Here is a 15,673-nt window from a genome sequence, read left to right as displayed (position 1 = left end):
TTCTCTCTTTTCTCCCTGCTTCCTCTCCTCCCTCTCTCCCTCCCTGTCCCTCTTTCCCTGTTCTGCTCTCCCTCTACCTCTTTCCCTCTCCCTCTCTCTCTCTCCCTCCCTCTCTCTCCATCTGTCTCTCCCTCTCTCCCTCCCTCTCTCTCTTTCCTCTCCCTCTTTCCTCTCCCTCTTCCCTCTCCTCTCCCTCTGTCCCTGCCTCTCTCCCTGTGCCTGTTTCCCTGTCCTTGTTTCCGTGTTCCGCTCTGCCTCTACCTCTGTCTCTCCCTCTCTGGGAGGGAGTGAGGGAGATGGAGAGACGGAGGGAGAGGGAGAGTTGGAGAGAGAGGGAGAAGAGGGAGGAGAAGGAGGGAGGCAGAGGGAGGGAGGGAGAGGTCTCTTCCTCCCTCCCTCTGCCTCTCTCCTCCTCCTCTCCTTCTCTCCCTCACCCTCTCTCCCTCTCCATCCCTCCATCATTTTCCCTCCTGCTCCCTCTCCCTCTCTCCCTCCCAGAGAGGGAGAGACAGAGGGAGAGGGAGAGGGGGGAGAGAGGGACACGGAGAGGGAGGGAGGGAGACAGAGAGGGAAGCAGGCACCCTCTCTCCTTCTCCCTCTCCCTACCTCCTTCTCCGACTCCCCCTCTCCTTCGCTCCCTCCCTCTCCTCTCCCTCTGTCTCTCCCTCTCCCTCCCTCCCTCTAGGAGAGGGAGAGGAAGGGAGGGAGAGGGAGAGGGAGAGATGTCTCGCCCTCCCTCCCTCTCCCTCGCCCTTTCCCTTCCTCTCTCCCTCTCCCTCCCTCCTTCTCCCTCTCCCTCCCTCTGTCTCTCCCGCTCCCTCCGTCTCTCCCTCTCCCTCCGTCTCTCCCGCTCCCTCCGTCTCTCCCGCTCCCTCATTCCCTCTCAGACAGGGAGAGATGGAGGGAGAGGCAGAGATGAGGGAGAGGAGCAGAGGGAGGGGGGAGAGAGGGAGAGGGAGAGAGGGAGAGAAGAAGGAGAGAGGGAAAGGGAGGGAGGAAGAGACCTCTCTCTCTCTCCCCCCTCTCTCTCCTTCTCCCTCTCCCTTGTCTCTGCCTCTTCCTCCGTCTCTGGGAGGGAGTGAGGGAGATGGAGAGACGGAGGGAGAGGGAGAGGGAGGAGAGGGAGCGAGGGAGTGGGAGAGAGGGAGCGAGAGAGGGATAAAGGGAGGGAGAGAGGGATAGAGGGAGGGAGGGAGAGACGTCTTTGTCTTTCCTTCCCTCCCTCTCTCCCTCTCACCCCTCCCTCTCCTGCTCTCTCTCCCTCCACCTCCTTCCCTCTCCAGAGAGGGAGAGGGAGCAGGAGAGGGAGAGAGGGAGGGAGAGAGGGAAAGGGAGAGAGGAAGACACCTCTCTCTCTCTCCCTCCCTCCCCCGTCTCTCTCCCTCTCCCTCTCCCTTGTCTCTGCCTCTTCCTCCGTCTCTGGGAGGGAGTGAGGGAGATGGAGAGACGGAGGGAGAGGGAGAGGGAGGAGAGGGAGCGAGGGAGTGGGAGAGAGGGAGCGAGAGAGGGATAAAGGGAGGGAGAGAGGGATAGAGGGAGGGAGGGAGAGACGACTTTGTCTTTCCTTCCCTCCCTCTATCCCTCTCTCTCCCTCTCCCCCCTCCCTCTCCTGCTCTCTCTCCCTCCACCTCCTTCCCTCTCCAGAGAGGGAGAGGGAGCAGGAGAGGGAGAGAGGGAGGGAGAGAGGGAAAGGGAGGGAGGAAGACACCTCTCTCTCTCTCCCTCCCTCCCCCCTCTCTCTCCCTCTCCCTCTCCCTTGTCTCTGCCTCTTCCTCTGTCTCTCCATCTTTGGGAGGGAGTGAGGGAGATGGAGAGACGGAGGGAGAGGGAGAGGGAGGAGAGGGAGCGAGGGAGTGGGAGAGAGGGAGCGAGAGAGGGATAAAGGGAGGGAGAGAGGGATAGAGGGAGGGAGGGAGAGACGTCTTTGTCTTTCCTTCCCTCCCTCTCCCCCTCTCCCCCCTCCCTCTCCTGCTCTCTCTCCCTCCACCTCCTTCCCTCTCCAGAGAGGGAGAGGGAGCAGGAGAGGGAGAGAGGGAGGGAGAGAGGGAAAGGGAGGGAGGAAGACACCTCTCTCTCTCTCCCTCCCTCCCCCCTCTCTCTCCCTCTCCCTCTCCCTTGTCTCTGCCTCTTCCTCTGTCTCTCCATCTCTGGGAGGGAGTGAGGGAGATGGAGAGAGGGAGGGAGAGAGGGAGGGAGGGAGGGAGGGAGAGACGCCTTTGTCTTTCCCTCCCTCCCTCTATCCCTCTCCCTCCACCTCCTTCCCTCTCCAGAGAGGGAGACAGAGAAGGAAGCAGGCACCCTCTCCGGAGAGGGAAGGAGGTGGAGGGAGAGGGAGAGGGAGCACGAGAGGGAGAGAGGGAGAGAGGGAGAGGGAATGAGGTATCGGAAGAGCGGAACAGGGAAACAGGGACAGGGAAAGGGGTACAGGGAGAGAGGGAGAGGGAAAGAGGGAGAGGGAGAGAGGCAGAGGGAGAGATGGAGGGAGAGTGAGAGTGAGAAGCAGGGAGGTAGAGGGAGGGAGGGAAGGAGAGAGAGAGGGAGACAGAGAGGGAGAGAGGGAGAAGGGCTGATGGGGGCTCCCTCCCCCTCCCCTCCTCTCCCCACTGCTTTCTCTTTCTTCTGCTTCAACAAACACCAGGCGCCTTTTAGATCAGCCCTGAAGTCAACGTTGATGCTTGGACGGCTTGACCTCCCCGCTGCCTTCCAGCCCGGGACCACAGCTGGGAGATGAAGTCTGCGGGGTCCTGGGCAGCGGCGGCGGGCTGCACAGGCACCTCCTCTGACGCCCAATCTCTCCTCCTTTACGAGGCAGCCGCCAGCTCCCCTCCCTGACTCCCCAAGATTTGGGGCCTTTTTAATATGTGTCGATAATGCCATGAGCTACTATTTAACTTTTCCACGAGGACCCATCTCCCGAAATGCAGTGCTTTTCAGCCTTGGCTGCACTAGAGAACCCCCAGGGAAGGGAGAGACGTCTGTACCTCCCTCCCTCTCCCTCTCCCTCTCCCTCCTCCTCTCCCTCTCCTTCTGGGGTGATGCCCGATGAGCTCAGATTCGCAGATGTTCCCCCCATCTCCTCTCTGTGCCTTGCATGGGGTCTGGGCCTTCTCACTGTGGCCCGGGTATGGCCTTGACATTCAGACATCGGTTCCTGCAAGGACACTTGCGTTTGGTCCATACCGCGTGTGGCTGCAGTCTGTGCTTCTCCTGTTCAGCATCTTCAGTAGATGGGGGCTGTGCGTGAGCCCTTCATCTTCCCCGCAGACACCACTGGTGCTTGCTCGGCCTCGTGGGTGATGTGGGGGGCATGGGGGACAGTCCTGTGTCCCCACCTTCTTGGGCTGCAGACAGGCCACGTTGGTCCTGTGGTGACTGGGGGCTCCCAGGAGAACCCCACCGCAGAGCCGGAGAGGTGGCCCCAGAGAAGGTGGCGTACGCCCGCCTGGGGCAGGGCCTCACCAGCCAGCCCCGGGCCACCTGCAGCAACAGGCGTCTCGCCGTCCAGGGGGCTGGGTGTTCGGGCACCGTGGGGAAGACCTGCTGTCTGCACGGCAGCCGAGTCTGTATTGTTGAGCCCGGGGAGGCCCCTGGGTGGCTCCTGGAGAGCCTGGTCACATTTCTTCCTGCCCTTGGCCTTAGAGCTCATCACGGTTCACGCCGTTTCTGGTCCCAAAAGGACCTGTGTTCATAAAGACCACGTGTTAGGACAGCACCAAAGTGTCTAGAAATCCGGGCCAGGAGGAGGAGGGAGGGGGATTGGCTGTGCCCGCCAGTGGCCTGAGAGCCCTGCCCGCCCTCAGAGACCTGGCCCGGGGCCCGTGGGGAGGGCGTGGCCCACGGTCCCCAGCGCTGGCCGTCTCTGGGTTCCAGGAGAACTGCGCGATCCTCGGGGAGCTGGTAAGGCTGCAGGCTCAGAAGTCCCGCCTGCTGGGGTTCAGCACGCGTGCCGACTCCGTGCTGGAGATGAACATGGCCAAGACCAGCCAGGTGGTGGCCACTTTCCTAGGTAACCCCGCCTCCCCGAGGGTCAGGCGGACCTTGACTGGACGTGGTGCTGCCTGAGACCCGACTGTGTCAGCCCTTGGGGGTCGCCTTCCCCAACCCTTCATTCTGCCTCGAGGGGCGTGGGGTGGGTGGCGGCTGGGAGGCTGCCACAGGGACATAGCCGAACCTCTCCTCTCCGCCCGCAGATGAGCTGGCCCAGAAGCTGAAGCCCCTCGGGGAGCAGGAGCGGCCGTGATCCTGGACCTAAAGAAGGCCAAGTGCCAGAGGCGGGCCCATCAACGTCTAGGACCTGTGCTGCTACATGAACCAGGGGGAGGAGACGCGCTACCACGTGGACCAGTACCTGCTCGATGAGTCCTTCCCCATGCAGGTGGTCACGCGCGGGTGGCTGGGCATCTCCCAGGAGCTGCTGGGGCTGACCTTCGACCTGGAGGAGGGTGCCAACGTGTGTCACGGAGATGTGAGGCTCTACACGGTCCGGGACGCGGCCGCGGACAAGGTCATCCATCGGCAAGTTCTACCTGGACCTCTACCCTCGGTGCATGCGTGGGGGAACCTGTCGGCCGTGGGCCAGGGCTCCTCTGTGGAAGCGGGGCCTCACCCGCGTCCCTCCCCAGGGAAGGGAAGTCTGGGCACATGGCCTGCTTTGGCCTGCAGCCGGGCTGCCTGCAGCAGGATGGGAGGCGCCAGATTGCCATCGCGGCCATGGTGGCCAACTTCACCAAGTCTACGCCCAACCCGCCCTCCCTGTTGCAGCATGATGAGCTGGAGACCTACTTCCATGAGTTCTGGCAAGCGATGCACCAGCTCCACTCCCAGGTGGGTGCGGGCGCGGGGCTGCAGGCAGGGGGCGGGGAGGGCCCGGGCTCTCCCGTGGTTCTCAGGCAGGCCCTCGCCACGGGATTCTTCCGCTGATGTCACCCCGCACGTGGTGACGCCCTCGGTGTCAGTTTCCATCATCAAACCCCACGCACAGGGCGTGTAAAAAAATGGAAGTGGATGTCCTCGAGACTCTGGAGCCTGGAAGCCGCAGATCAAGGAGTCAGGACTGGTTCCCTGCATGTTAAATACGTGTATTCAAGAGTTGCCTTTAAAAAGACAAAAGAAAAGAAAGGAACGTTGCATGCAAGTCTGGTGACAGGCGGTGATGAGAACCAGAGGGTAGGCTCTGGGGCCGGGAGCGCTGTGCCCTGTGAGGCCCTGGGGCTGCTGCCAGTCTCGGTGGAGGCTCAGCAAGTCCCAGGGACTTCCCCACCGGGGGGGCGGGGGTGTCCCCAGCTGAGCGTCTGGGCCCAGGACCCAGTGCTCCTTCAGTCTTCCTGCGGTCAGCCCTTCGTCCTGAGAGCGATGCTCTCACAGGCTGCACCGGAGCGCGTGGGGACACTTTACTGAGCTGTGCAGCCGTCACTACTGCCCTATTTTGGAACATTTCCCTCACCCCAAAAATGTCCCTCACGCCTTTAGTTATCATTCCCTCCCCTCCCCTGCCCCTGACAACCAGGAACCCACTCTGACTCTGTGGATCTACCTGTTCTGGATGTTCCCCCTCAGTGGGGTCACACCGTGTGCCCTTCTGTGTCTGACTTGTCTCGCTGAGCATCGTGTTCTCAGGGTGCATCCACGTGGCAGCGAGTGTCAGGGCTTCACACCTTTGCGTGGCTGAGGGCCGGAAAAAAGACAAACGACAAGAAAGGCACGTTACCTGCGACTCTGGCGACAGCCGGTGATGAGAACCAGAGGGAAGGCTCTGGGGCCGGGAGCGCCGCGCCCTGTGAGGCCCTGGGGCTGCTGCCAGTCTCGGTGGAGGCTCAGCAAGTCCCAGGGACTTCCCCACCGGGGGGGCGGGGGTGTCCCCAGCTGAGCGTCTGGGCCCAGGACCCAGTGCTCCTTCAGTCTTCCTGCGGTCAGCCCTTCGTCCTGAGAGCGATGCTCTCACAGGCTGCACCGGAGCGCGTGGGGACACTTTACTGAGCTGTGCAGCCGTCACTACTGCCCTGTTTTGGAACATTTCCCTCACCCCAAAAATGTCCCTCACGCCCTTAGTTATCATTCCCTCCCCGCCCCCTGCCCCTAACAACCAGGAACCCACTCTGACTCTGTGGATCTACCTGTTCTGGATGTTCCCCCTCAGTGGGGTCACACCCTGTGTGCCCTTCTGTGTCTGACTTGTCTCGCTGAGCATCGTGTTCTCAGGGTGCCTCCACGTGGCAGCGAGTGTCAGGGCTTCACACCTTTGCGTGGCTGAGGGCCGAAAAAAAGACAAACGACAAGAAAGGCACGTTACCTGCGACTCTGGCGACAGCCGGTGATGAGAACCAGAGGGAAGGCTCTGGGGCCGGGAGCGCCGCGCCCTGTGAAGCCCTGGCGTTGCTGCCAGTCTCGGTGGGGCACGGGCAGCGCCGTCCCCCAGAGCTGCTGGCCAACTCATCAAGTCCCGGCTGGCCAACCCCGGTGCGGTCGGGCCGAGGGAAAGGAAAGGGGCTCCCGGACCGCCCGGCTGGAAAGCGCGGCCTGCACACAGTGCCAGCCCCCCGTCTCCTTCCTCCCGCCCTCCAGGCCTCTTCAACCTGCGCCAGATCGTCCTGGCCAAGGTGGACAAGGCCCTGCACACGCAGACGCCCGCGGACCCGGCCCAGGAGAATGCCCGCCTCTGCCAGGAGGTCCTCGGGGTCCCAGCCACGCCAGGTAGCCAAGTGCACGCCGGGCCCACCTTAGCGGTCGCTTGGCGGCTACTGCCCAGGTCAAGAGGATCCTCTGGTGGTGTGTGAAGGGGGACCGACTGACGGGCTCTGGCCGAGGCCCGCTGACCTCTGGCCTCTTCCTGCCTCGGTTCCTGGGCTGGTCCCTCCAGCTGTGGCCCGCGGAGTCCGAGGGTGGGGTGGGCGTATCTGCACGTGCTTTCTGGAGAGCCTGGAAGAGGCAGGAGAGGGCTTCATACCCCGGACGGAACGCGTCGACGAGGTTTGCCCGTGCGTGTCGGTGCGGAGACGCAGTTCACTCCCTCGTGAGCGCTTGAACCCGCGCCCTCCCCGTGCTGGAAGGTGAGCCCTGACTCATCCCTCGGAGCCTCGGGCAGCTGACCTTGTAAGAGGCTTCGGGGTGAACCCTCGTGAGCTTCAGCAGAAAGTCGGCAAAAATTTATTTGTGTCCCTCCACTGAGTTGCCCGCAAGGTCCCCGTTTTCTAGAAGTGTTGGGCCAATACTCCCTCTAGTGGCAGGGGACTCAGACAGGGCTGCTTTGAGGCCCCCTCTCTGGGGAAGGGGCACGGAGCGGCCAGGGGGCCGGGCAGGAGCTTCTCCGCGTGTGTCCCAGGGACCCACCTGCTTGCGACCTTCGGCCACCTGGCAGGAAGCTACGACGCCCAGTCCTATGGCTACCTGTGCAGCGAGGTGTACTCCGCGGACACGTTCCACACACGTTTCAAGCGGGAGGGCGTCCTGAGTGGCAAGGTGAGAGGCCAGCCTGCCATGCAGACCAACACGGAGGTCCTTGGCCTGGGCCTAGATGCTTGTGCCGCCCGCCTGGGCCTGCCAGGCTCTGAGGGCCCTGCCCTGGACCCCCTGCTCCCCTGCCCTTTCTTGAGTCACAGCAGAGGTGGCCACACCCACACCCTCAGTGAAGGGGGTGCTCCACCCTCCTGCAGCCCCACCCCCTCTCGTCAGGTTGCCATGGACTACAGAAGCTGCATTCTGAGGCCAGGGGTCTCCGAGGATGCCAAGGGCATGGTGAAGCTCTTCCTGGGTTGTGACCCCACGCAGGACGCCTTCCTCCTGAGCAAAGGGCTGCAGGTTGAGGGCTGCAAGCCGCCGGCCTGCTGAAGGCACGGGGTTTTGCCCACCCAGGCGGGCCGGGTGCCTTAGCGCCCCGTCGGGGCGGGGGAGGGGCCGCGTGTCCTCCCAGCCCCTGAGTCCCCGGCGGCCGGCCTAGGCCAAAAGTCTCCACCTGGAAGTGTCTGGAGAGCCTGGCATCAAGGCTCCCCCTTGTTGCACTAATGCAATCCCTTCCTGGGGAGCTTTCCTGGTAACAAAACGGTTCTTTGAAAACGCAGCCGTTAATAAAAAGACTCTACTCCTGGTCTCTGCCTGCCGTCCCTTCCACCACAGGAGTGGCATGGGGGCCGTCACACTGGGGGGAGTTCTGACCTTGGTCGGGGATCAGCCCTGGGGCCGTGGTGACGCGTCTGGGTCACTGGGAGATGGCTGAGCTGTGGGGTGAGTTCAGACGGGGATGGTGCCCCGCACCCCGGCCGGGCAGGCTCTCCAGTGAGGGGGTGTCAGTTTCCTGCCAGCCTCTCGCCCGTCACTGTTTGGCATCTCGGGGGCTGTGATTGGCTGGAGCTGGTTCTGGCGGTGGGCACAGCTGTGGGAAGCCCGGCTGTGGCTGTCCCTGTCCCCGTGTCCTGTCCTCCTGCTCAAGGCCGGCCGGCTGGCTCCCTCTGATCATCGGCAGCTGCTGAAGTCTGGACCACAGCAGGGGGCTGCCTTCCTGGGTCCTAGCGATTCTTCCCAAAGGCCTTAGGGATGTGTTTTGGTGGCAGTAGGAATTCAGAGAGGGTGCTGCACCACTGGAGCGGTAGGGTGGCTCTGGACCGTCCCGTGTGTCCTTCCCGGGCCTTTGAGCTCCTCGGGAGCCCTGCCTCCGGCCCTTCGCCCCCACAAAGGACGCCAGGCAGCGGAGCGAGCGCGCGGGCGGCGCCCCGACCTTCTCCCCGTGGCCCAGGCGGGCAGGCGGTGCCACGCTCTGTCCTCCCCTCAGCCTGCCCGCCCGTTCTCACCCGCCCTAGGGCAGTCGGTTGTGGACCAGGCTGTGGTGTCTGCCCTTCTGCAGCCCCGGCTCAGCTCCCTGCACCCACTTCGGTGCCTTCTGTGTTCTGGGCTGGTCGCAGGCCCAGAGCCGGTGGGCAGGCACCCCGTGGCCGGGAGGGCTGTTCGTGTGAATTCCCTGGGGCTTGAAAAGGAGCACAGCCGGCCTTCCATCAGGCACCTCTCGATGGATATGGAAGGGGCGTGTCGGGGCCTGGGGGCTGCTCGTCTTCCTGTGCACCGAGCCCCCAGGTGGTCCCCGTGCAAAATCCAGGTGTGGCGTTGGCACCCCAGCCGTGTGCCGGGCAGTCCATGGCGGGCGACACAAGCCTCGGGCTGGTGGGCCACAGGGTTCCTGAGCGGCAGGTCAGGACTGAGAGGGTGAGGCCTTTCCCCGGGTCCAGGGCCCAGGCTGATGCCGGCTGGAGGCCCCTCCGCTCACCGCCCGCAACCCCCAGCCCCTGCCCTCACGTGAGCCCCCAGGGCTGAGCTCAGGTGTTGGATGCCCAGGCTCCCCGGTAGCCCAGCCCGTTCCCAGTCCTCCGTGGTCACTGAAGGGCTTGGAAGCGGGTTGCCCCACAGAGACTGCTGTTCTCCGAGCCCTGGGCAGGGGGCAGGGAGGACGGGCACAGGGCCCTGCAGGGGTGTGGTCGCCGGGGCAGCCGGAGCAGCTCCACACAGTAAGTAAGAGCACCTCACCAAAAAACAGTGCGTTTCTCCAGCCGCCCCGGGACCTGAGCTCAGGTCCTGGGGCAGGAAGGGGCAGCACTGCAGCTGTTAGCTGTCACTGGGGGTCGACTGTGGCCCGGTGCCACCTCTTAGATCGTCCCCCGTCCCCTTCCGGGGTTGCGACCGGACCCCTGCCAATCGGGTTCTCACTCCTCCCCATCCCCTACGCCGGCTCCACGAAGGTGGAAGGAACACATTTTTAAAAAGGCTGGAGCCTGGGCTTCCCTGCTGGCGCAGTGGTTAAGAATCCGCCTGCCAATGCAGGGGACAAGGGTTCAAGCCCTGGTCCGGGAAGTTCCCACACGCCGCGGAGCAATGAAGCCCGTGCGCCACAACTACTGAGCCTGCGCTCTAGAGCCCAAAAGCCACAACTACTGAGTCCTCGTGCCCCGACTACTGAAGCCCGCGCGCCTAGAGCCCGTGCTCCGCAACAAGAGAAGCCACCGCAATGAGAAGCCCACGCACCGCAACGAAGAGTAGCCCCCGCTCACCGCAACTGGAGAAAGCACACACGCAGCAAGGAAGACCCAACGCAGCCAAAAATAAATAAATTAAATAAATAAATAAATTTTTAAAAATCATATTAAATACCTATCAATGAGATTTTAAGAAATAGTCAGGACCAGAGCCTCCCATCAAGCCTCTTAGATAGCCTCAACCACCAGAGGGCAGACAGCAGAAGCAAGAGAAACTACAATCCTGCAGCCTGTGGACCAAAAACCACAGTTACAGAAAGATAGAGAAGATGAAAAGGCAGAGGGCCATGTACCAGATGAAGGAACAAGAAAAAACCCCAGAAAAACAACTAAATGAAGTGGAGATAGGCAACCTTCCAGAAAAAGAATTCAGAATAATGATAGTGAAGACGATCCAGGACCTCGGAATAACAATGGAGGCAAAGATTGAGAAGATGCAAGAAATGGTTAACAAAGACCTAGAAGAATTAAAGAACAAACAAACAGAGATGACCAATACAATAACCGAAATGAAAACTACACTAGAAGGAATCAATAGCAGAATAACTGAGGCAGAAGAACGGATAAGTGACCTGGAAGAGAGAATGGTGGAATTCACTGCTGCGGAACAGACTAAAGAAAAAAGAATGAAACGAAATGAAGACAGCCTAAGAGACCTCTGGGACAACATTAAACGCAACAACATTCGCATTATAGGGGTCCCAGAAGGAGAAGAGAGAGAGAAAGGACCAGAGAAAATATTTGAAGAGATTATAGTCGAAAACCTCCCTAACATGGGAAAGGTAATAGCCACCCAAGTCCAGGAAGCGCAGAGAGTCCCATACAGAATAAACCCAAGGAGAAACACGCCGAGACACATAGTAATCAAAGTGGCAAAAATTAAAGACCAAGAAAAATTATTGAAAGCAGCAAGGGAAAAACGACAAATAACATACAAGGGAACTCCCATAAGGTTAACAGCTGATTTCTCAGCAGAAACTCTGCAAGCCAGAAGGGAGTGGCATGATATACTTAAAGTGATGAAAGGGAAGAACCTACAACCAAGATTACTCTACCCAGCAAGGATCTCATTTAGCTTTGATGGAGAAATCAAAAGCTTTACAGACAAGCAAAAGCTAAGAGAATTCAGCACCACCAAACCAGCTCTACAACAAATGCTAAAGGAACTTCTCTAAGTGGGAAACACAAGAGAAGAAAAGGACCTACAAAAACAAACCCAAAACAATTAAGAAAATGGTCATAGGAACATACATATCGATAATTACCTTAAACGTGAATGGATTAAATGCCCCAACCAAAAGACATAGACTGGCTGAATGGATACAAAAACAAGACCCATATATATGCTGTCTACAAGAGACCCACTTTAGACCTAGGGACACATACAGACTGAAAGTAAGGGGATGGAAAAAGATATTCCATGCAAATGGAAATCAAAAGAAAGCTGGAGTAGCTATACTCGTATCAGATAAAATAGACTTTAAAATAAAGAATGTTACAAGAGACAAGGAAGGACACTACATAATGATCCAGGGATCAATCCAAGAAGAAGATATAACAATTATAAATATATATGCACCCAACATAGGAGCACCTCAATACATAAGGCAACTGCTAACAGCTATAAAAGAGGAAATCGACAGTAACACAGTAATAGTGGGGGACTTTAACACCTCACTTACACCAATGGACAGATCATCCAAAATGAAAATAAATAAGGAAACAGAAGCTTTAAATGACACAATAGACCAGATAGATTTAATTGATATATATAGGACATTCCATCCAAAAACAGCAGATTACACGTTCTTCTCAAGTGCGCACGGAACGTTCTCCAGGATAGATCACATCTTGGGTCACAAATCAAGCCTCAGTAAATTTAAGAAAATTGAAATCATATCAAGCATCTTTTCTGACCACAACGCTATGAGATTAGAAATGAATTACAGGGAAAAAAACGTAAAAAAGACAAACACATGGAGGCTAAACAATACGTTACTAAATAACCAAGAGATCACTGAAGAAATCAAAGAGGAAACAAAAAAATACCTAGAGACAAATGACAATGAAAACACGACGACCCAAAACCTATGGGATGCAGCAAAAGCAGTTCTAAGAGGGAAGTTTATAGCTATACAAGCCTACCTAAAGAAACAAGAAAAATCTCAAGTAAACAATCTAACCTTACACCTAAAGAAACTAGAGAAAGAAGAACAAACAAAACCCAAAGTTAGCAGAAGGAAAGAAATCTTAAAGATCAGAGCAGAAATAAACGAAATAGAAACAAAGACAACAATAGCAAAGATCAATAAAACTAAAAGTTGGTTCTTTGAGAAGATAAACAAAATGGATAAGCCATTAGCCAGACTCATCAAGAAAAAGAGGGAGAGGACTCAAATCAATAAAATCAGAAATGAAAAAGGAGAAGTTACAACAGACACCGCAGAAATACAAAGCATCCTAAGAGACTACTACAAGCAACTTTATGCCAATAAAATGGACAACCTGGAAGAAATGGACAAATTCTTAGAAAGGTATAACCTTCCAAGACTGAACCAGGAAGAAACAGAAAATATGAACAGACCAATCACAAGTCATGAAATTGAAACTGTGATTAAAAATCTTCCAACAAACAAAAGTCCAGGACCAGATGGCTTCACAGGTGAATTCTATCAAACATTTAGAGACGAGCTAACACCCATCCTTCTCAAACTCTTCCAAAAAATTGCAGAGGAAGGAACACTCCCAAACTCATTCTGTGAGGCCACCATCACCCTGATACCAAAACCAGACAAAGACACTACAAAAAAAGAAAATTACAGACCAATATCACTGATGAATATAGATGCAAAAATCCTCAACAAAATACTAGCAAACAGAATCCAACCACACATTAAAAGGATCATACACCACGATCAAGTGGGATTTATCCCAGGGATGCAAGGATTCTTCAACATACGCAAATCAATCAATGTGATACACCATATTACCAAATTGAAGAATAAAAACCATATGATCATCTCAATAGATGCAGAAAAAGCTTTTGACAAAATTCAACACCCATTTCTGATAAAAACTCTCCAGAAAGTGGGCATAGAGGGAACCTACCTCAACATAATAAAGGCCATATATGACAAACCCACAGCAAACATCATTCTCAATGCTGAAAAACTGAAAGCATTTCCTCTAAGATCAGGAACGAGACAAGGATGTCCACTCTCACCACTATTATTCAACATAGTTCTGGAAGTCCTAGCCACGGCAATCAGAGAAGAAAAAGAAATAAAAGGAATACAAATTGGAAAAGAAGAAGTAAAACTGTCACTGGTTGCGGATGACATGATACTATACATAGAGAATCCTAAAACTTCCACCAGAAAACTGCTAGAGCTAATCAATGAATATGGTAAAGTTGCAGGATACAAAATTAATGCACAGAAATCTCTTGCATTCCTATACACTAATGATGAAAAATCTGAAAGAGAAATTAAGGAAACACTCCCATTTACCATTGCAACAAAAAGAATAAAATACCTAGGAATAAACCGACCTAGGGAGACAAAAGACCTGTATGCAGAAAACTATAAGACACTGATGAAAGAAATTAAAGATGATACCAACAGATGGAGAGATATACCATGTTCTTGGATTGGAAGAATCAACATTGTGAAAATGAGTATACTACCCAAAGCAATCTACAGATTCAATGCAATCCCCATCAAATTACCAATGGCATTGTTTACGGAGCTAGGACAAATCCTCTTAAAATTTGTATGGAGACACAAAAGACCCCGAATAGCCAAAGCAGTCTTGAGGGAAAAACATGGAGCTGGAGGAATCAGACTCCCTGACTTCAGACTATACTACAAAGCTACAGTAATCAAGACAATATGGTACTGGCACAAAAACAGAAACATAGATCAATGGAACAAGATAGAAAGCCCAGAGATTAACCCACGCACCTATGGTCAACTAATCTACGACAAAGGAGGCGAAGATATACAATGGAGAAAAGACAGTCTCTTCAATAAGTGGTGCTGGGAAAACTGGACAGCTACATGTAAAAGAATGAAATTAGAATACTCCCTAACACCATACACAAAAATAAACTCAAAATGGATTAGAGACCTAAATATAAGAGTGGACACTATAAAACTCTTAGAGGAAAACATAGGAAGAACACTCTTTGACATAAATCACAGCAAGACCTTTTTTGATCCACCTCCTAGAGTAATGGAAATAAAAACAAAAATAAACAAGTGGGACCTAACGAAACTGCAAAGCTTTTGCACAGCAAAGGAAACCATAAACAAGACGAAAAGACAACCCTCAGAATGGGAGAAAATATTTGCAAATGAATCAACGGACAAAGGATTAATCTCCAAAATATATAAACAGCTCATTCAGCTCAATATTAAAGAAACAAACACCCCAATCCAAAAATGGGCAGAAGACCTAAACAGACATTTCTCCAAAGAAGACATACAGACGGCCACGAAGCACATGAAAAGATGCTCAACATCACTAATTATTAGAGAAATGCAAATCAAAACTACAATGAGGTATCACCTCACTCCTGTTAGAATGGGCATCATCAGAAAATCTACAAACAACAGATGCTGGAGAGGGTGTGGAGAAAAGGGAACCCTCTTGCACTGTTGGTGGGAATGTAAATTGATACAGCTACTATGGAGAACAATATGGAGGTTCCTTAAAAAACTAAAAATAGAATTACCATATGACCCAGCAATCCCACTACTGGGCATATACCCAGAGAAAACCGTAATTCAAAAAGACACATGCACCCGAATGTTCATTGCAGCACTATTTACAATAGCCAGGTCATGGAAGCAACCTAAATGCCCATCGACAGACGAATGGATAAAGAAGTTGTGGTACATATATACAATGGAATATTACTCAGCCATAAAAAGGAACGAAATTGAGTCATTTGTTGAGACGTGGATGGATCTAGAGACTGTCATACAGAGTGAAGTAAGTCAGAAAGAGAAAAACAAATATCGTATATTAATGCATGTATGTGGAACCTAGAAAAATGGTACAGATGAGCCAGTTTGCAGGGCAGAAGTTGAGACACAGATGTAGAGAATGGACATATGGACACCAAGGGGGGAAAACTGCGGTGGGGTGGGGATGGTGGGGTGCTGAATTGGGCGATTGGGATTGACATGTATACACTGATGTGTATAAAATTGATGCCTAATAAGAACCTGCAGTATAAACAAACAAACAAAACAACTAATACTAAACTTTCATTGGGTTATTTGTATGGAAATATGTTAATATAAATGTTTCAGACATTACATGAAATTTCTAAAAATCTTATATTTGTATGTGTATGGAAATATGTATGGAAATATGTTAATAGAAATGTTTCAGACATTACATGAAATTGCTAAAAATCTTATATGTTCTGGTATAATGTTATATGTAATAATCCTAGTTATTACTTTAAAATGTATATCTCAGAAATAACTAATTTTCTTGTCAACTGCATTATTATGAACTTTCATCAAATCTTTAACCGTGGTCATTTTTAAGTCTTTTGTCATAAAGAAAAAAAAAAAAAAGAAAGAAATAGTCAGTTAGTTAGTTAATTGTGCCGGGTCTTAGTTGCCACAGGCCAGCTCCTTAGTTGT

This window comes from Eschrichtius robustus, chromosome 1 (assembly GCF_028021215.1).
Source record: "Eschrichtius robustus isolate mEscRob2 chromosome 1, mEscRob2.pri, whole genome shotgun sequence".
NCBI lineage: Eukaryota > Metazoa > Chordata > Mammalia > Artiodactyla > Eschrichtiidae > Eschrichtius > Eschrichtius robustus.
Note: the sequence above shows the minus strand (reverse complement) of the source record.